Here is a 21,189-nt window from a genome sequence, read left to right on the forward strand (position 1 = left end):
GTCTTTGGATTGAGGAGTCAGTTGATTGGATTCATATGGAAGTCTGCAAAGGGCTCTGAGTAACCAGTCTCCTTCACTTTTTTGTTTATGTTTTTCCTCTTCATTCACTCTTTGTTACTGAGATATAATTCACTGTCCATGAAACCCTTTTAAAGTGTGCGATTTGGTGGCAGTTATCATATTCACAAACTTATACAGCCCTCATCACCATCTTTCCAGAACATTTTCATCACCTCTGAAAGAGGTGATGAAACTCCCCACCCACCTCAAGCCCCCACCCTGGGAACCACTAATCTACTCTCTGGTTTACAATGTTTTGTAATTTTTGTGGTACGAGTCTTGCACTGCTTTTGTTATATTCATTTACTTTTTTTTAATGATTATTTATTTTAGAGAGAGAGAGAGAGAGCATGAGTGAGGGAGGGGCAGAGAGAGGGACAGAGGATCCGAAGCAGACTCCATGCTGACAGCAGACAGCCTGATGTGGGGCTCGATCCCACGAACCATGAGATCATGACCTGAGCTGAAGTCGGATGCTTAACCATCTGAGCCACCCAGGCACCTGTCAGGTTTTTTCTACTTCGCTGTTCCTCTGTCCTTTGCAGAGACCTTCATTCTCAAGACTCTTGTCTCATGATTGCAAAGTGGCTGTTGCACTGCCAGGCCTCACACTTCCATTCCAGGCAGGAAGGAAGGAGGAAGGGTGAGAGGATGCAGAGCTTTCATTTAGCAAGTCCTTATCTTCTTATTTAGGAAGCGACGCCCTCCCTCAAGCTTGGGAAAGCCAAGTGTCTTCTTTTATTAACTGTCTTATTTAATCCCTATTTTAATAGTCTCAAGTAGGCAAGTAGGTAATATTTTCCCTGCTTTACAGTTGTGGAAGCATAGAGAACTTAGTAACTTTCCCAAGGTCACACTGTCCGGGGCCGAGCTAAGACTAACAGTAATAACACACTACATCTTTCCAGCCTGTGTTCCTCTATTGCATACAAAGCACTTCCCCATTTGTTTCTCCATTTGGGTCTCGCAAAACTCTGAGATGGGCAAGGAAGGTATTAGAATAGCCTCATTTCGCAGGAGAGGAATTTGAGACACAGAGAAGTAAACGGTGACTTACCCAAGGCACCCAGCCAGCAACTTTCATTCAACTGGGTTAATCTCAGGTCTAGTGTCCTGTCTTCTGGACCCCCTTGAGAGGCCAAGGAGCACTTTTAATGAGGGAGACAGACACACAGAAAAGGTGCAAATGGATTTCATGTGCTTCAGGTTTGCATAGGCTCAGCTTTTGAGGGGCTTTTCTGCTGATTCTCTGCTTCCTTTTTTCCTGTAGTTTCCATCCCTGTCATATATTTATTTTCTAACAGGAAATTTGTATCTCTTCATCCCCTTTGCCATTTCACTCATCCCCACCCCCACCCCAGGCCCCTCTGGCAGTCACTAGTTTGTTCTCTGTATGAGTCCACTCATGTTTTGTTTTGCTTCTTTTTGGATTCCATTTGTAAGCAAAATCATATAGTATTTGTCGTTTTATGACTTATTTTACATAGCAGAATACTCTCTAGGTCTATCCATATTGTTGGGAATCACAAGATCACATTCTTTTTTATGGCCGAGTAATATTCCATTTTGTGTGTGTGTGTGTGTGTGTGTGTGTGTGTGTGTGTGTGCGCATGCATACACACACATCTTCTTAACTGTTCATCTATCCATGGACACTTAGGTTGCTTCCATATCTGGGCTATTGTAAATAATGCTGTAATAAACATAGAGGTGCATATATCTTTTTGAATTAGTGCTTCATTTTCTTTGGGGAAATACTCAGAAGGGAATTACTGGTTTATATGGTACTTCTATTTTTAATTCTTTGAGAAACCTCCTTACTGTTTTCCATGGCAGCTGTGCCAATTTACGATCCCACCAACAACGCATGAGGGTTCTCTTTTCCCCACATCCTCACCAACACTTGTTATTTCTTTTGTTCGTTTGTTTTTCATGTTTATTTATTTTAAGAGAGAGAGGGAGAGAGAGAATCCCAAGCAGGCTCTGCGCTGACAGCCCCAACGTGGGGCTGGATCCCACAAACTGTGAGGTGATGACCTGAGCCTCGATGATGACCGAGGCTTCATGGGCCGAGCCACCCAGGCGCCCCTCAACAGTTGTTATTTCTTATGTTTTTGATTTTAGCCATCCTGACTTGCATGAAGTGACGTCTCACTGTGGTTTTGATTTGTGTTTGCCTGATGATGAGTGATGATGAGCATCTCTTCGTGTGGACCCTGGCTCTGACATTCCCACAGGGATGGGGGGTGTGTGTGTCTGGGACCAGGAGGAGAGGCACCAAGACTTTGTCTTAGAATAGACTTGGCATGCAGAGGGGGTCTGCATCACCTTTCTGAACCAGTGGGTTTCACTCTTTGCACATGTGTTTTCCAGCTTCACTTCCTGAGGCATCTGCTGCTGGAAGGGGGGTTTCCTAGGCTGAAAAGTCAGACTCCATCTTAAATATTATCTTCCTCTTCTTGAACACAGGTAACACAGAGGAGTGGATGTTTCCTGACAACCTAGTTTGATTACATGGTGAAAGGACAGAAGAGAAGACCAAGTCCAGGTGAGTTTTCTGCTGGCCTTGATAGAATTAAATGTGGTTGAAAAGCAAAACAAAATAACACTCCCACCTCATCCATTTTTTTCGAGCCTGTGTGTATCATGACAAATGTGACACCTAGCTCTGACCTAGGTGCCTGGGTCATGGGTCTTTGAGAAAAACCTGTTAGTGGTTTATAGAAGAGCAGACATGAAGGCTCCAACTACAGAGAATAGATGAATTCAATGGATTGCTGTGTTTGGATATAAATATGCCCATTTTAAAATACAAGTATGTTATTTTGATAGTGTTAAGTAAGAAAATGATGGTAATCACACAGTGAGAGGACTGGTATTATTATGGCCTTACCATGGTTCTCAGTATGGAGGCACATAGTAGGTACTCAATAAAATATTCATTGACTAACTTTTGGAGCCAAGCCAACTTAATGACTTGATCACTGGAATTTGGACACCACAAAGAGTTAATAATTGTAAAGTATCCTGTGTATTCTGTGGTTATTCCATGACCTCAAATCATCTCTCAAATAAGCTATTGTCAAATCATTGTTGCAAATTACAGGACAAAAGTCCGAACTTAACTCCACTTTCACGGAGGGAACCTCACGTGCTAATCATTTCTTTCCCACCTTTGCTAGTGGTCTGAAATGCGTGCCGCACTGGCTGCTGACATAAGCAAGCACACTGCCTGCTGGTTCAAGGGGCTGCCCCGGGAGCTAATTACAGACACGAGGCCGTGTGGCCTGCAGACCGCGGCTGGATGTGATTAGAGGGTTTTGGAGTGTTGCCATCTGCTCACTTTCATGGACACAGGGGAAGCAGCCAGGGTAATGTCCCCCTTTAGGCCTGTCTGCCCCATCCTCCAACCTTCCAGCTGCTCCGGCTGATGGCCTTGGAGGCATCTTGACTCTTGTTTCACATTCTTCGTCAGATCCACGAGCAGACCGGCTGGCCCTGCTTTGAGCATGTATGTGTCATCTCACCAATGTTACTTGCCTCTGCTGGAGCTGTGCTGGACCAGGCTCCCGTCATTTCACAACTGGGGCTACAGAAGCAGCCTCCTGGCTGGTTTTCTTGCTTCTGCTCTGCGTTTTTTGTTTTTCAAATTTTTTAATATTTATTTTTGAGAGAGAGAGAGAGAGCACAAGTGGAAGAGGGGCAGAGAGAGAGGGAGACACAGCATCTGAAGCAGGCTCCAGGCTCCGAGCTGTCAGCACAGAGCCCGACGTGGGGCTTGAGCCCACGAATCATGAGATCATGACCTGAGCTGAAGTTGGACCTTCAGCCGACTGAGCTACCCCAGGCGCCCCTGCTCTGTCTTCTTATGCTTGGCGTTCAACACAGTGGGTAGGGGGATCCTTTTTACAGATTTAAGACATCATGGAACCGCCCTCAATTCTTCTCTGAATTTTCCAGATCCTCATCCTGCTCAGAGGAAAACCTCAAGTCTGTCCAGGGGCTTGTCACCCCCATGGTTCTTTGAATTGATCTGCCACTCTCCCTGGCTTTCTGGACTTAGGCCACACTGGCCTCCTTCCTGTTGCTGGAGCACGTCAGGCAGGCTTCGGTCTCCACACCATTCTTGCTGCCCTGATGGCTCCTTCTGCCTATGACATGGTTCCCCAGATAACCACATAGTCCCCTCTCTCACCTCCTTCAAATCTCTGTGCAAATGTTTCCTTCTCAGTGAGACTTGATCACCCTATTTAAAACTGCAGCTAGGGGGCGCCTGGGTGGCGCAGTCTGTTAAGCGTCCGACTTCAGCCAGGTCATGATCTCGCGGTCCGTGAGTTCGAGCCCCGCGTCAGGCTCTGGGCTGATGGCTCAGAGCCTGGAGCCTGTTTCCGATTCTGTGTCTCCCTCTCTCTATGCCCCTTCCCCATTCATGCTCTGTCTCTCTCTGTCCCAAAAATAAATAAACGTTGAAAAAAAAATTTTTTAAAACTGCAGCTAGGCCTGAAGCCAAGACTACATTGTGTATTAACTGACTTGAATATAAATAAAAAGAAAAAAAAAAAAAACAGAAGGCGGAAAATCATAAGAAACTCTTAAATAGAGACAACAAGCTGAGGGTTGATGGAGGGGAGGTGGGTGGGGGGAATGGGCTACATGGGTGATGGGCATTAAGGAGGACACTAGTTGGGATGAGCGCTGGGTGTTATACGGAAGTGATGAATCACTAAATTCTACTCCTAAAACCAATACTACACTATATGCTAACTATCTTGAATTTAAATAATAAAAAGAGATTGGAAAAAAATAAATAAAAGATAAAATGCATGGAAAAGAAATAAAGCTACAGCTATGTATTTAGAACTATGTGTTAGTTTTGCTATAGGTTTTTTTTTTTTTGTAGATTTAATAAAACCTTGGTTTGTGAGCATAATTCGTTCCAGAAACAAGCTTGTAATCCAAAGCACTCACATATCAAAGTGAATTTCAAGAACCATCGGCTCAATTGTGATCATGTGACATTCAGTGTCACACATTACTCATATTGCAAGACATCACTCATTTATTAAGTTAAAATTTATTAGAAATGTAGGAAATAATAAACTAAAAGGCAACCGACAGAATGGGAGAAGATATTTGCAAACGACATATCAGATAAAGGGTTAGTATCCAAAATCTATAAAGAACTTATCAAACTCAACACCCAAAAAACAAATAATCCAGTGAAGAAATGGGCAAAAGACATGAATAGACAATTCTCCAAAGAAGACATCCAGATGGCCAACTGACACATGAAAAAATGCTCAGTATCACTAATCAGGGAAATACAAATCAAAACCACAATGAGATACCACCTCACACCTGTCAGAATGGCTCACATTAACAACTCAGGCAACAACAGATGTTGGCGAGGATGCACGGACAGAGGATGTCTTTTGCACTGCTGGTGGGAATGCAAACTGGTGAAGCCACCCTGGAAAACAGTATGGAAGTTCCTAAAAAAATTAAAAATAGAACAACCCTATGACCCAGCAATTGCACTACTAGGTATTTATCCAAGGGATACAGGTGTGCTGTTTCGAAGGGACACACACATCCCAATGTTTACAGCAGCACTATCAGCAATAGCCAAAGTATGGAAAGAGTCCAAATGTCCATTAATGGATGAATGGGTAAAGAAGATGTGGTATATATATATATTCAATGGAGTATTACTCAGCAATCAAAAATAATGAAATCTTGCCATTTGCAGCTACGTGGATGGAACTAGAGGGTATTATGCTAAGTGAAATTAGTCAGAGAAAGACAAATATAGTATGACTTCACTCGTATGAGGACTTTATTTAAAAAAAAATTTTTTTTTCAAGTTTATTTATTTTTGGGACAGAGAGAGACAGAGCATGAACGGGGGAGGGGCAGAGAGAGAGGGAGACACAGAATCGGAAACAGGCTCCAGGCTCTGAGCCATCCGCCCAGAGCCTGACGCGGGGCTCGAACTCACGGACCGCGAGATCGTGACCTGGCTGAAGTTGGACGCTTAACCGACTGCGCCACCCAGGCGCCCCCATATGAGGACTTTAAGACACAGAACAGATGAACACAAGGGAAGGGAAGCAAAAATAATATAAAAACAGGGAGGGTGACAAAACATAAGAGACTCTTAAATATGGAGATCAAACAGAGGTTCCTGGAGGGGTTGTAGTAGGGGGGATGGACTCAATGGGTAAGAGTCATTAAGGAATCGACTCCTGAAATCATTGTTTCACTATATGCTAACTAACTTGGATGTAAATTAAAAAAAAATAAAATTAATAAAAAAAATTTATTAGAAATGTTTGCTCGTCTTGCGGAACACTCACACAACAAGTTACAAGCAATCCAAGGTTTTACTGTATTTTCTTTTTAAAATATTTATTTATTTATTTATTTATTTATTTATTTATTTATTTATTTTTGAGAGAGAGAGGGCATGAGCACGGTTGGGGGAGGGGCAGAGAGAGAGAGAGAGGGAGAGAGAATCCAAGCAGGATCCATGCTGTCAACACAGAGCCTGATGCGGGGCTTGAACTCATGAACTGTGAGATCATGACCTGAGCCAAAGTCAAATGCTTAACTGACTGAGCCACCCGGGCACCCATGTAGGTACTTTTTTGTTAGGTTAAGGAAGTTTCTGTTCCTAGTTTGCTGAAGCTTAAAAATTATTGAGTTATTGAATTTCATTGATGTTACTGATTTTTCTTCTTCTGTACTGAGGTTGTCATGTCCTCGTTTACTAGGTTACTGTGGTTAACTGTATTAGTTTATTTCCTGATATTAAGCCAGCCTGCATTTCTGGAATACCCGAGGGGCCCATTAGGGAGACCACAAGCAGAGCATGGCAATCTTGCCAAGTTGAGGAAACAGACATAGGCATGTGGAGAGTCTGAAGCAGCTGGAATTTGCAGAACAGAGTCCCAGAGAAGAGAATCCTATGCAGAGAAAGAGTTCTAAAAATCTGGAGACTATTCCTGAATACTAATGCTACACATGCACAGAGTGAAACTCCACAAAGCAGGTCAAGGGACGACTGCAGAGCTGTAAACTGAACCATGCCTGGGAAATACTCCAGGTCCGACCAGACGAAGTGGAGAGTCCTCACTGAACACATGGGCATTTACAGAGACCCCAGAAGGGTCAGCCTCACTAGTTGAACTGAATTGTTTCTACAGTAAAGACTATTCAAGACATGTCCAAACAAAGCCTAAAAATACTCTGTGAGAGAACTAACCTCATCTGTAAATAACATAGCTTCCTATCAGAATAAAGCCTGATACTCTCAAAAATATGGCAACAAATCCCATGACTCAACAACGTACAATTCATAATGTCCATTATCCAATAAAAAGTTATTTGACATGAGAACAGGCAATCAAATGTGATCCATAATCTGGAACAAAAACAGTGAATGGAAATAGACTCAGAAATTGTAGAGGTGATACAATTAATAGACAAGGACTTTAAAACACTTATTGTAGGGGTGCCTGGGTGGCTCAGTCAGTTAAGTGTCCGAATTTGGCTCAGGTCATGATCTCAGAGTCCGTGAGTTCAAGCCCCGCGTCGGGCTCTGTGCTCACAGCTCAGAGCCTGGACCGTGTTTCAGATCCTGTGTCTCCCTCTCTGTCTGACCCTCCCCCGTTCATGCTCTGTCTCTCTCTGTCTCAAAAATAAATAAACGTTAAAAAAAATTTAAAACACTTATTGTAAATATGCTCAAAGACTTCAAGGAAATTATGTAGTGTGGAGAAGAGTATAGGATATAAAAAAAAAATCCTAAGTGGTCCTTGTGGCACTGAAAATTTTATCAGATGGGGTTAACAACAGATTAGACTCTGCAGAAGAGTGGATCAGTGAACTTGTAAACACAGTAATGGATTCTATCCACACTAAAACATAGGAAAAAAAAAAAAAAAAGAAGCAAACCCCACCAGATCCTCTCGGACCTGTGGGATATTGTTGAGCAGGATGTATATGTGTGATCGTGTGTAACAGAAGTCCCAGAAAGAGGAAGGTCAGGAAAGAAATAGATTTGAAGAGATAATGGCCAAAGTGTCTTCTTCATTTGATGAAAACTGTAAAGAGAGTTATAGACAGATCTAAGACACTTAAAGAATCCCATGCAGAATAAACATAAAACCAAAGCAAGACACATCATAACCAAATTGCTGAAAACCAGTGATAATAAAAAAAAATCTTAATTTTTGAGATAAAAAGATATAAAATACAGAACAAAGGATAGAATTACTCCAGATTTCTTGTCATATATGACGGAAGCCAGAAGACATCAGAACAACACCTTTAAAGCACCAAAAGAAACAACAACCCATCTAGAATTCTATATCCAGTGTGGTAAAATTATTTTTCAAAAAACTTTCAAATACACAAAAGCTGAGAGTTTTTTCTTGTAGATAATGTACTATCAAATATTAGAGAATGTTCTTCGGGCAGAAGAAAGTGATACCAGATGGAAAATTAGATGTATATATAGAAACGAAGACCACTGGAGCAGGGGAAATAGAAACGTTTCTCATTTAAAAATTTTCTTTAAAAGATAATTGACTATGGCAGGGGTGCCTGAGTGATTCATTCAGCTGAGCGTCTGACTTTGGTTCAGGTCATGATCTCAGTTTGTGAGTTCGAGCACCACGTTGGGCTCTGTGCTGACAGCGTGGAGCTTAGAGCCCGCTTCCAGTTCTGTGTCTCCGTCTCTCTCTCTGCCCCTCCCCTCCTCATGCTCCATCTCTCTCTCTTTCAAAAACAAATAAACATTAAAAAAAAAAAGATAATTGACTATGGCAAAGAAATCTTGTGGTGTGGAGTTTATAACATATGTAGATGTAAAACGAGTGGCAGCAATAGCATGCAGATTTGGAGAGGACAAACAACAAAACATTCCCTCAACCCTTCTGTAATTTGGCCATACGACTGTTCTGATCAGTGTGATATGAGCATAAGTGCTGTGTGCCTGCCTTTCTTCTCTCCTTCCTCCTTCCTGTCTAGAGTTCCAGAAACTGTCTTAAACAAAAGGGTGACCTTCAGATATTGGACATTGACTTTTCTTTCGTTGGACAGTGAAAGAGCGACAGGATCTAGGGAGGCTGGCTCTCCGTCTGGATTGCCAGGCCAGTCCCTGAATGAGCCTTCTGCTCATATCACAGTGAGAATGTGGGAAGCTGCTGTAATTTGGAGGTTTTCTCTAACCTGGAGCTAAACCCAATTCTAACTAATATGATTAGATATTTGAAAGAGTAGTAGTTGGTAAGTCTCTGACAAGACAATCTAGAAAATAAGATGATACACATAAATTATATGAAGATTTCATTTCTTTTTCTTTTTTTAATGTTTATTTATTTTTGAGGGGAGAGAGAGAGAGAGTAGGAGGGGTAGCGAGAGAGGGAGACACAGAATCCGAAGCAGGCTCCAGGTTCTGAGCTGTCAGCAAAGAGCCCAATGCAGGGCTAGAACTCATTATGTGAGATAGTGACCTGAGCCGAAGTTGGACACTTCACCAACTGAGCTACCCAGGCACCCCAATAATATGAAAAATTTAAAGAAGGATATAACCATAAATGCAGCAGAGGTCACAGGGATAATAGACTATGAAAAAGCCTATTGATAATTTTTACATGCAAAAAAAAAATTCTAGAAGAAAATCACTAAAATGAAGTCAAGAAAAAGCAGAAACTCTGATGTTCGTAGCAGCATTATTCACAAAAGTAAAAGGGTGGAAACAATCCAAACGTCCGTTGATGAGTGATTGTGGGACATACGTACAGTGGAGTACCTTCAACCTTGAAAAGCGATGAAATTGTAACACATTCTACAATATAGATGTACCTTGAGAACATTATGCTAAGTGAAATAAGCCAGACCCATAAGGACAAATAGTGCATGATTCCTCTTATATGAGGCACTAGAATGGTCAGATTCGTAGAGACAGAGAGTAGGACAGATGTTACCAGGGACTGGGGGCAGACAGAAACTAGAAATGAGTGTTTCATGGGGACAGAGATTCAGTGTGGGAAGATGTAAAGTTCTGGAGTTGGTGGTGGTGATGGTTGCACAACAATATGAATGTACCTAAAAAAAAAAAAAAACCCAAACAACCTTTATTTGTTTTGAGGGAGAGCGTGGGGGAAGGGCAGAGAGAAGAGAGAGAGAGAATCCCATGCAGGCTCTGTGCTGTCAGTACAGAGCCCAACATGGGGCTCGATCTCACAAACCATGAGATCATGACCTGAGCAGAGATCAAGAGTCAGAAGCTTAACCGACTGAGCCACCCAGGTGCCTCACAATTTTTTTTCTTTTTAGGTATTGTGGAACAGGAGGATTTTTCAGTGTATCCAGGCCTCCATGCTGTTACAAAGGGAACAGGGGCCGTGACATTCTCAAGCTTCTAGCCTAATGACCTCTGCTCTGTGCATATCCTTTCTTGGCATTTACACAACTGGAAGAATGGGTGCATATATATAACATTATAGTCACAGTTATTAGAGATCTTTTATTATTTTTTTAAGTAATCTCTACACCCAACATGGGGCTTGAACTCACAGCCCCAAGATGAAGAGTTGCATGTCCTTCCGACTGAGCCAGCCAGGCGCCCTGGTAACCGGCCATTAGAAAGAACAGACCTCTCTTCGTGACCAGCGGGAAGCCCTCTTCTGAATGACTGCCCCTTGTCCCCAGGCCTTTTCGTCATGGGGATTGGCAAGCGAAGTCTGCTTGGCCTCCCTGTGTGATCCGGGCTTACGAGCCAGGGGCCACTTTTAGAGCCGCCAGTGGGGATGACATCCGTTTGTCACCCGGCTGTGAGCTCTTGGGTGAAACCAGCTCCCGCTGCCCGCCTGTCCGAGCCTGCGTGAGAAGGATGCCGTTCTTTCCTGACAGCTTCTACCTTCACAATCACCTTAGCCTCAAAAATGCACCAGGAATTCACGCGGCAGCGGCACGTTCCAAATCCCTGCGTAGGGTGGCCGCGCCCAGATTCCACAAGAGAGCCTCCGCAGACCTGGCTTCCCCCGCCTGCCTTCCCCACCTCCTCAAGTGTCTCTGCCTCGTGACTTTGAGCCGTGGTGCCATCAGGCAGGGACGTGTCTGCGTTTTTGAATGACATCATTGGTCCCAGATGAGAGGTAGGTTTCTTCTTCACCCCAAGCACATTTCTGCAGCCCTCCTGGTTCCACCTTCGTAGGCAGATACAGCTGGATGGGGGGAGGTCTGCTGAGCTGCTCTGTGCCGAGCCTCCTCTGCAGGGGCACCCCAGGTACCCGCACTCTGCCTCACGAATCCTCCAAAGGCTTCTGAGACTCTTGTCCACATGGTCCCACCCTGCCCATGCTGCTTGCTTGGCTCATGTCCCCTCTGCGCTGCAGTCCAGCTGGCCTGCCCGACCTTCCCAGCACAGCCCGCACCTTCAGAGTCCCCCGGAGGCTCCTCCCCTCCCAGGGCCCTCCCGGGACTTGCAGGGCTTCGAGGCATTTTCTCTCCCCACCCGTGTCTTATCCCCCTTCCGTGCTTGCTGGGACCACACAGTGGGGCTGTTGAATATAATGGCAGTCCAGAATTGCATGTGGCCAGTTGTGTCTCTGAGCTCCACCTGGAGCCAGTGAAGAAGGAGACCTGCCAGGTCGCTGCCGTGTCCCTGTGTCTGCAGCTAGGGCGCTCCTGCATGGCCACCGTCTCTGGCTGGGCACTGATGGGGTCACACCTCCTGTAGACAGTACTGTGGCCACAGCCTCAGTGGATAAGGACTCAAAGGAAGCCCAGCTCGGGGCTGAGTTGTCAAATGAGGTTAGCCCCTCCCCCCGCCCACCCTGGAAGGGCACTGTGGCCTGGCTGCAGCAGAGACAATTAATACTAACTCCATCTTCTCGGGATACTTAACTGGCCCAGGAATGCGAGTTTAGGCTGTCCTGGCAATGCTGCCCGGCTCTTTAAGATTTTCTTTCCTCCCTCTCCCTGAATCTTAGGGAGTGCTGACTGTGCCCTGCCTGGCCCTGGGCTGTGTATGCTTGCTGCCCTGTGAACAAGCACACGGGCCCTATCCACCTGTTGTTGGATGATGGGTCCCACTGCCTGCTTATCCAGTATGTACTTGTCCCAAGGTTGTAGCAGGGGCAGCTACCACCACCCTCCTGCCCCCACTGAAAAACAAACAGGGTGACACTGCAGGTCTAAACCTGCCTCGTACGTACCAGGAACCCAGTACAAAGGAGCTGGATGGAACAGGAGAAAATTGATCACAGCTGAGTTAGAAGGGGGCATTCAGGGACACTCCTGAGTTCAAATCCCCCTAAACCTTGGTTTCTTCAAAGGGTGATTGAGGATGGGGGCGCCTGGGTGGCTCAGTCAGTTAAGTGTCCGACTTCGGCTCAGGTCATGATCTCTCAGTTTGTGGGCTCGAGCCCCAAATAGGGCTCTGCACTGATAGTGTGGAGCCTGCTTGGGATTCTCTCTCTCTGCCCCTTCCCCACATGTGTGGGCTCTCTCAGAGTGGATAAATAAACTTAAAAAAAAAAAAAAAAAAAGGGTGATTGAGGAAGGAATAAGATAGTAAATGGAAATGCCAGACACAGAGCAAGCGACCACAGTGGTAATGATTGTTCTCAGGGTGGGACAGAGACAATAGTGAGCTAGACCCACTTCTGTTGGGGAATGGCTCTGTGGCGGTGGGGGCTAGCCCCAGCTTGGGTGCCTGCCTCTGTCCTGGGGGCATTTGCATTGTCCCCTGACCTCCCAGCACTGTTCTGAGGATCAAAGGAAGGAGCACGGGGGCAAGCCTCTTGCAAACCATAAAGTATTTCATAAACCCCAGACGTTTGTATTACGATGGACACGGTGATTATCTGTGTCCCAATGCACTTCTACCCCAGTGTCTTTGAATGTGCCTTTGAGTAACTCAAGGTGCGGTGGAAAGGTGGTTTCCTAGTTTTGGATGTTGCCAGGATTTGAAACGTGCTTAAACTTGGCTCCCAGACAGGCTGAAATTAAACTGTGAACACACGTTCCCTGTCCAGCGGCCTGGGATTTTGCAGCTGGATTGCTGCTTCTCATAGCTTTCTGTCTATCCTCCTGTGATTGCCAACCAGCTTCTATTGGCAGGTGCAGGGAGTCGGGGACAGGTTAGATGGGGGCTTCTAGACCCTGCAGCCCGGCTGCCCCAGTACCAGACCTTTCTGTGCCCCATCTCTGCCTCCCAGGGGTAGAGAGCCTTCGAAGAGCTACCCACGCATCTGATTTTTATCTTATTAAAATTTTTTTTAATGTTTATTTATTTTTGAGAGAGAGAGAGTGTGAGCAGGGGAGGGGCAGAGAGAGAGGGAGACACAGAATCCAAAGCAGGCTCCAGGTTCCAAGCTGTCGGCACAGAGCCCGACGGGGATCTTGAACTCATGAACGGTGAGATCATGACGTGAGCCAAAGTCGGACGCTTAGCTGACTGAGCCACCCAGGTGCCCCCCACGCATCTGATTTTAAGTTGCAGTATGGTTGATAACACAAGCATGTCCACGTTGCTAGGGAAGCACACAGAGGGTCAACTTCTCAGTCTTGAGGAAGGGGGCGGAAGTTCACAGCTTTCCTTGAGGCTGCTCCTGCAGTAAATCCCACCTCCAGCACCCAATATTCCTGTCCCTGAATATCCTTGGCTGGAGAGACACCAAAAGGGCAATTGCGCAGGGTGTGTGTGTGGACGGGGTGGAGCCACAAAAAACGATTGGACGGAGGCAGTGGAAAATTTAAAATAGATTTGTTGTTTTATTCCGCTTGTATATTGATAGGCTTATGAACGATCATCATTATTATTATTCATTGTGGTGGAATACATCTAAAAAACTTACCATCTGTATTAGTTGGCTAGGGCTGCCGTAACAAAGTACCACAGACCAGGCAGCTTAAACAATAGAAATTTATTTTCTTCCCATTCTGGAGGCTGGGAACCCAAGATCAAGGTGTTGGGGGCATTGGTTTCTTCTGAAGCCCCTCTCCTGGGCTTGTGGACGGCTGTCCTCTTGTGTCCCTTCAGATCATCTTTCTCTGTACATGTAAGTGTCCAGATTTCTTCTTCTGATGAGGATGCCAGTCATCCTGGGTTAGGGCCTGCCCTAATGACCTCATTTTAACTTAATCACCTCTTCCAGGAGCTTATTTCCAATGCAGTCATATTCTAAGAAACTGGAGGTTTGGACTTCAACATATGAATTTGGGGGAGGGCATGATTTGGCCTGGAACATACAAATTGCCCGCCATACCTAACCACTCTCCCAGGGAGCGGGAAGGGCAGCAGAGACACCAAAGTGGGGACCACTGGGTCTTCTTTCCAGGCTCCCCGTCTCACAGTTGCATCTAAGAGAGGATGTGGATGTTGCCCCAAATTATAACACTATTCTTAGAAATCATGAGCCCCAAGACCCTTTTAAAAAAAAAAAAATTTAATGTTTATTTTTTGAGAGAGACAGAGTGTGAGTGGGGGAGGGGCAGAGAGAGAGGGAGGCACAGAATCCAAAGCCAGCTCCAGGCTCCGAGCTGTCAGCACAGAGCCTGATGGGGGCCTCAGACTCACGGACCTCGAGATCATGACCTGAGCCGAAGTCAGACGCTTAACCGACAGCCACCCAGGCTCCCCAAGCAACAAGACTCTTAAAACCAAAGGCGTCTTATGTGTTAGAGTTGTAGTCAAGAGCGCTCTTTGGAAAGATGGCAGAATCTTCTTCAGGCTGTGCTGCTCACTGTACGTGAGAAAGGCTTGTCTCTCTCAAACAGGCCTGGTGGGTTTTTATCATGACTTGTGTGAGGACCTTGTTGTGAAGCGTTGAAACATGAAGCATAAATGACAACAGCACAGAGATCCCAGAGATTCCTCCTCCAGGAAACACTGTGCTGGTTGCATGCAGCCTGGACTCAACAGCATGGAGCTTCTCACATACTGAGTACTGTAGATGGCACTGGACACTTCCTCCTGGAATGGTTTATGTTGGAAAACAATCGTTATTTATTGGCATTGTGGTAACACTTGTCTGGCTCACAACTTTTCTGAGTAGTGTCAGTAAGAATCTGATAGGATCGTGTGCCTAAATATACCCGAGTATACGGGGATCCACCAGGATAGATACGGATGGATGAAGCTAACAGTTTGCGGGTTCATCATGCACATGACTGTCCTATCAAGGCTCCTGAGTAAAAGCCAGAAGCTGTCCAACAGCTCAGAACCATCCTGAATAGTGTTTTGCTAAGGGAAGGTTTAGATACTGAATCCTCAGTTTTCCTGCCGTTGTTGCTTCTCAGCTGAGTGGAAGCCAGGCTTAAAGAGCCTTCTCTGGAAAATCTGACTAATCCAGGGAAGGGCACTTGGAAGTGCTGACATGGGAGGGGGTCCCCCACAAAATGTCCCAACTACAACATTCTAAGGCAGGAAATGATCATAAGAATCACCTGGGGAGGAGGCGCCTGGGTGGCTCAGTCGGTTAATCGTCTGACTCTTGGTTTCGGCCCAGGTCACGACCCCGAGATTCATGAGTTCCAGCCCTGCATCAGGCTCCACGCTGACAGTGCGGAATTTGCTTGCGATTCTGTTTCTCTTTCTCTCTCTCTTGCTTTCTCTGTCTCTCTCAAAATAAATAAGTAAACTTAAAAAATTAAAAAAAAAAAAAAAAAGAATCACCTGGGGAGGGGGTGCCTGGGTGGCTCAGTGGGTTGAGCACCGGTCTCTTGATTTTGGCTCAGGTCATGATCTCACGATTTGTGGATTGGGACTCTCTCTCCCTCTCTCTCTCTGCCCCTCCCCACTCATGTGCACTGTCTCTCTCTCTGTCTCAAAAATAAATAAAATAAAACTTAAAAAAAAAAAGAATCACCTGGGGAGGTTTGAAATGCCCTCCTATACTCCTTCCTAATCCCAAATGGTTACATCAGAATTTATGAGGCTGGGGTCAGGTCATTAGTGTTCAAAGCATCCCAGTGGTTGTAGCAAGTGGCTGGGCTGAGAAGCACAGTGCAAAAGGGAAGCTTGTTCTTGGCAAGTCCTACCACCTGCCCTGAGTTTCTGGTCAGTTTTTTTTTTTTTTTTAATGTTTTTATTTATTTTTGAGAGAGAGACAGAGCATGAGCAGGGGAGGGGCAGAGAGAGAGGGAGACACAGAATCGAAAGCAGACTCCAGGCTCTGAGTGGTCAGAGCTCCAGGCTCTGACTCCAGGCCCTGAGAGCCTGACTCAGGGCTCCAACCCACAAGCTGTGTGGTCACGACCTGAGTCGAAGTCAGACGCTTAACCCACTGACCCCTCCAGGCGCTCCTAGAGACTCTCTAAACAGAAGTGACTGGATTCCTCCTCTTTCTTACCTCACTGGTCAGGGCTGACCTCCACCCCCCGTGTGTCCTCGGGGTCTCCTGCAGCTCTGCAGCTCTCAAGATGTTAGAGGTTTGCTCTAGTCTGCTGTGAAGCGGGCAGAGTCCCTCCTGCCGTTCATCTTCTGTGTCTGCACTGTCAGAGGGGTCACCTGGAGTGCCCATTGCACCCTCACTTGCAGAAGGTGATGAAACACTTTGTAGGAGTTTCCTGGGACTGCCACGACAAACTTGGTGGTTTCAAACACCAGCATTGTATTTACTCACAGTTCTGGAGGCCAGAAGTCAGAACTCAACGTATGAGCAGGGTCAGCTCTCTCTGAAGGCGCTCAGGGAGGCTCCTTCCTGTCTCTTCCAGCTTCTGTGGCTCCTGGAAACACTCGGGGTTCCCTGGCTTGTGGACGCATGTCTCCAATCTCTGCCTCCGTCTTCCCCATGGCTTTCTTCTCCCTGTGTGTCTCTGTGTCCTGGGCACCAGTCACAGGATTTAGGGCCCATCTGAATCCAGTAGCACCTCATCTTAACTAATTCCATCTGCTAAGACCTATTTCCAAATATAAGGTCATAGTCTGAGAATCTGGATGGACACGAATGGGGCGGGGGTGCTCTTCAATCCACTGCACAGCTCCCAGGCAGTCTTTCTTACACCTACTCCATGTCTCCTTAGCGTTGCCCATGAAATGGGATGGAAGTGACAGTCCAGCAGGAGCTGGGCCAGGCTGCAAATCTGAGTGACACTCACCAGGTTTTACCCAGAATTCCCCATCCTCTCTTCATCAACCTTGTTGGGTCAGCCAACCAGCTCCCTACTAGAAAATGTGATTGCTCCTGGGCTGGTTCTCCCTGGCCCCATGGGGTCATAAATATGCCCATCACATATTTCAGCTTTAGGTTCCAGCCAGAACCTCTACTCTAAGATGTAGGTGGAGAGAGCTCTAAACTCACAAGCATTGCATCAAATATTACTTATTTTGGTTATTAAAAGCAACCAAGAGCTTAACTATTTCACACACATCCTCTCTTACAATTCCCGTGTGCATTCATTCCATAAGCTTTTTTTTAAGTTTATTTATTTTAAGAGAGAGAGAGAGAGAGAGAGAATCCCAAGCAGGCTCCACACTAACACTGAGGAGCCTGATGCGGGGCTCGAACCCATGAACCATGAGGCCATGACCTGAGCCAAAATCAAGAGTCAGATGCCCAACTGACTGAACCATCCATGCACCCCTCAGTAGGCATTATTGAGCTATGCACCAGGCAGGGCAGGATTTGGAATTGATATAGATGGTTAGATTGAAGACTCCTGGGTTATAGTAGAGCCTGCCAGAGATTTTGGTGATCTTCCCTAATCAGCCTTCTTTTACTTTGCCTGGACGTGTGACGTTCTGCCCGTGAGGAGGCCAGCCAGTGGGCTGGAGGGAGAAAATGTGGGTCTGTTCCTACACACTCATCCTTACCACGGGAGAGAAAAAGTACTTAAAGCTTGTTAACTATGGCTTGGGACGCTTGACTGGGTGAGAGCAACGAATCCCACCTTCCAGTGGGTGGTTCTCCGAGATGATTGCCCACCCGATAACCAGAAATAACGTGGGCACTGCTCAGGCCTCAGGGACCAGCATGACTAGAATGGCCAGAGCTCCGTCCGTGTGCTGTTTATTTCGAAGCCAGGCATGTTGTCACCCTGTGCAGCTTGAGATAGTTTGGAGCCGACGCCCTTGAAGGTCAGGTGACCGTGTGTATGAGGGAGGGCGAGGGTGATATGATGAGGCTGGCAACACTTGCCGAAAGCTCGGGTAGAGTTTGTGTGGACACGGTCTGATTCACAGTGCATCTGGGTGGAAGTTCTCTGCGCATCACAGAGAGAAAACCCTACAGCTCTGGCAGCAAGTTGGTTGGACGGTTTGAGAAAGCTGTTGCATCTGTCCTGTATCTGCTGAGTATTAAGCAGCATTCTGCTGTCTGGGGGTCGAGGAGAAGGGGCCCAGGGCTCTCTGGTGATTCTCTCTCTCTGTCTCTTTTAAAACATTTATTTACTTTTGAAAGACACCAGTGGGGGAGGGGCAGAGAGAGAGGGAGACACACATCTGAAGCAGGCTCCAGGCTCCGAGCTGTCAGCACAGAGCTCGACCGGAGCCTGAACCCATGAACCGTGAGATCATGACCTGAGCCGAAGTCGGATGCTTAACTGTCTGAGCTACCCGGGCACCCCTCTCCAGCAATTCTACTGCAGGTTTTAGGAGAGCATGATTAACCTTTTTTGTAGCGTTCTCCCTCACATAAAATGATTCTATTTTCTTAACCCATAGCCTTTCCCAGTTTCTTTCCCAGCTACTATAAGCCCATTGAAGACACAGATAGTGTATCTTTGGACACCTAGGGCCTAATGCATAGTGTCGGGAACATTATCCCCAATCCCAAGGGCTTATGGAATGACTCACACCCTAACCTAGAGATCAAGGAGGCTCTGGCAGTATACAGGCTTCAACAACAGAGAATGCTGTCCAAATGCTCCCAGAAGACATACGGGAGAGAAGGAGGAAGGTGGGCATGATCTAAAATCATGCCCGCATCTAAAAACCTGACATGACTAATTAATTTACAAATGCCAAAGTCACCAAAAATGGTGGGTGGACTGAGATGATTAGGGGAAGGGAGGAAAATCACATAGATCTTTCAGATTATTGAGGAGTGCAGGGTTGCATTAAATGGGGGAAATGTAAACCTTCAGCACGGTCTCCAAGGGCTTCCTGTCCAGCTTGGTGTGTTGGTGTGGGAGTTGGTGGGGCAGGTAAAGGGCCACCATGAGGCTTGCAGAGGGTGGTGCCAGGGCTACTGAGAGCATCATGGCCTCTGGGGTCAGACCCGGTTTTGAGTCTGAGCTCTGTCCCTAGACTGTGTGACTGTGGGCACATCACTCGTCAGTCCCCAGTTTCACATCTCTGAAATAGGGAAATAACATCTACCTCATAGGGTTGCGGTAAGGACCAAATAGGTCACAAGTGAAAGCATCCAGTGGTTTCTAGCCCTTACGACATGTTCAGTCAGGGTAAGTTTACTATTATTATCTTACTTTACTGGCTTGTGCAACGCACTCTTCTGAATCTGTTTCTTCATCTGTAAAAATGGAATACATCAGAGTTGTCTGGCACACTGTTGATGCTCAAGAAAGGTTTTATTTTTAACTTTTTCTTACTTTTTGTTTTGAATCAATTTTAGACTTAAAGTTGCAAAAATACTAGAGAGTTCCCCTTTACTCTTCAGCAGGCTTCCCCTAATGTAAACGCTGTATGCAATCAGAGTACACTGATCAAACCCAGGAAATTAACATGGGCATGATGCAATGACATTCACAATACCAGGACCCCATGTTCCATTTAGTCCAATTTGGGACAGTTCCTCACCTTTTGACTTTCATGACCTTGACACTTTTGATGATTACTGGCCAATTACTTGGAAGAAATATTTCTCAACGTGGGTTTGCCTGATGTTTTCTGGTGGTTAGATCAAGGTTATGTCCTTTTGGCAGGAATATCACAGTCATGATGTTGTGTTACTTTTGTTATTCTTTTATCTTTATCATGGTAAAATACATGAAACATAATATTTACCAAACTATTTTAAAGCATACAATTCAGGAGCATTTAGTACCTTGACAGTGTTGTGTACCCACCACCTCCATCTAGTTCCAGAACATTTCTATCACCCTCAAAAGCAACCCCTTCCCTATTAGCAGGCAAGCCCCATTCCCATCACCACCAGCTCCTGACCATCACCTACCTACCTGCTTTCTGCCTATGGATTCGCCTATTCTGGGCATTTCATGGAAATGCTATCATGCAATATGCAGTCTTTCCTGACTGGTTTTTCTTCACTTAGTATCATGTTTTCAAATTTCATCCAGGTTGCTGCATGGATCAGTACTTCATTCTTTTTTATGGATGAGTAATATTCCATTATGTGAACAGACCACATTTTATTTTCTAAATCAACTGTGAAACCTGGCGTGGGCCCTGGGCTGGGCCTGGAAAGTGAGGGAAGGAAGGAGGAGAAACCCTTGTGATTGACAGCAGGTACTAAGTGTGGGGGGCGGGCAGGACTGGTGCACTAGGGAGTACAGGACTGTATTTACACTTTGCCGGTAATATTCATGGAGGCCACCATAGTTCTGCGCTTTGGGTAGCTAGCTGACTCCTTTGAAAGTTTCATTTGTGGGAGGGTAAAAGCAGTTGTTGCTGAGGATGGGGAGAGGTCCCAAGCAGGGGAAAGGAAAGTCTCTGGGGCTGGAAGAGCGAGCCGTTGGTGGCCCCCCCTTGAGGCCCGAAACCCCCTTCCCCCAGCCCCAGAGCCTGGGGTTCAGACTGCAGTGGTTGCGGGAAAGCAAGCTAAAGGAGGTGCTCGTGCCCCCGGGGCCCATGCTTATTGCTTAGAGAGGAAGGGGTACCTTCTTTTCGGCAAATGCAATAGTTGCTAACTTGCATTTATACAAAAGGGTGTGCTGACGGAGAGGCGAACATTTTGATTTCCTAAACGTCGCACCCCGGCCGTTCCTTAACTAGCAGGAGCCCCTGGTTTTCGTCCAGCGGACCTGGGGTCCCAAGCCGGGAGGAAAACGGGTGCAGCAGAACCCCGTCGCCTCCGCAGCCCCCGCACGTCCCGCAGCCCTGGAGAGCCCGCGGACACGGCGTCGTCCCAGGGGCGGAGGGCGGAGGACTTGGAGGGCGGAGCCTCAGCGCGCCCGCCCCGCCCCCGCCTTGTA

General features: G+C 46.3%; 1 long non-coding RNA gene across 6 annotated transcripts in view; it reads left to right on the forward strand.

Annotated features, from left to right (window-relative positions):
- The window catches only part of LOC121019601 (uncharacterized), a 37,209-nt gene extending 26,621 nt beyond the window's left edge, over positions 1–10,588 (forward strand). For 3 of the 6 annotated variants that reach the window (XR_005785706.1, XR_005785701.1, XR_005785705.1), the window contains exons 6-7: positions 2,530–2,608; positions 3,243–3,772. This is a non-coding gene — a long non-coding RNA (uncharacterized LOC121019601). Of the gene's footprint in view, positions 1–2,529; positions 2,609–3,242; positions 3,773–6,833; positions 7,459–10,404 lie in introns of those variants that run through there. The other 3 variants (XR_005785702.1, XR_005785703.1, XR_005785704.1) reach the window with 3 other exon arrangements.
- The last annotated feature ends 10,601 nt before the right edge of the window (positions 10,589–21,189 follow it).

The sequence above is a fragment of the Herpailurus yagouaroundi genome, unplaced genomic scaffold (assembly GCF_014898765.1).
Source record: "Herpailurus yagouaroundi ecotype Mexico unplaced genomic scaffold, PumYag 222, whole genome shotgun sequence".
NCBI lineage: Eukaryota > Metazoa > Chordata > Mammalia > Carnivora > Felidae > Herpailurus > Herpailurus yagouaroundi.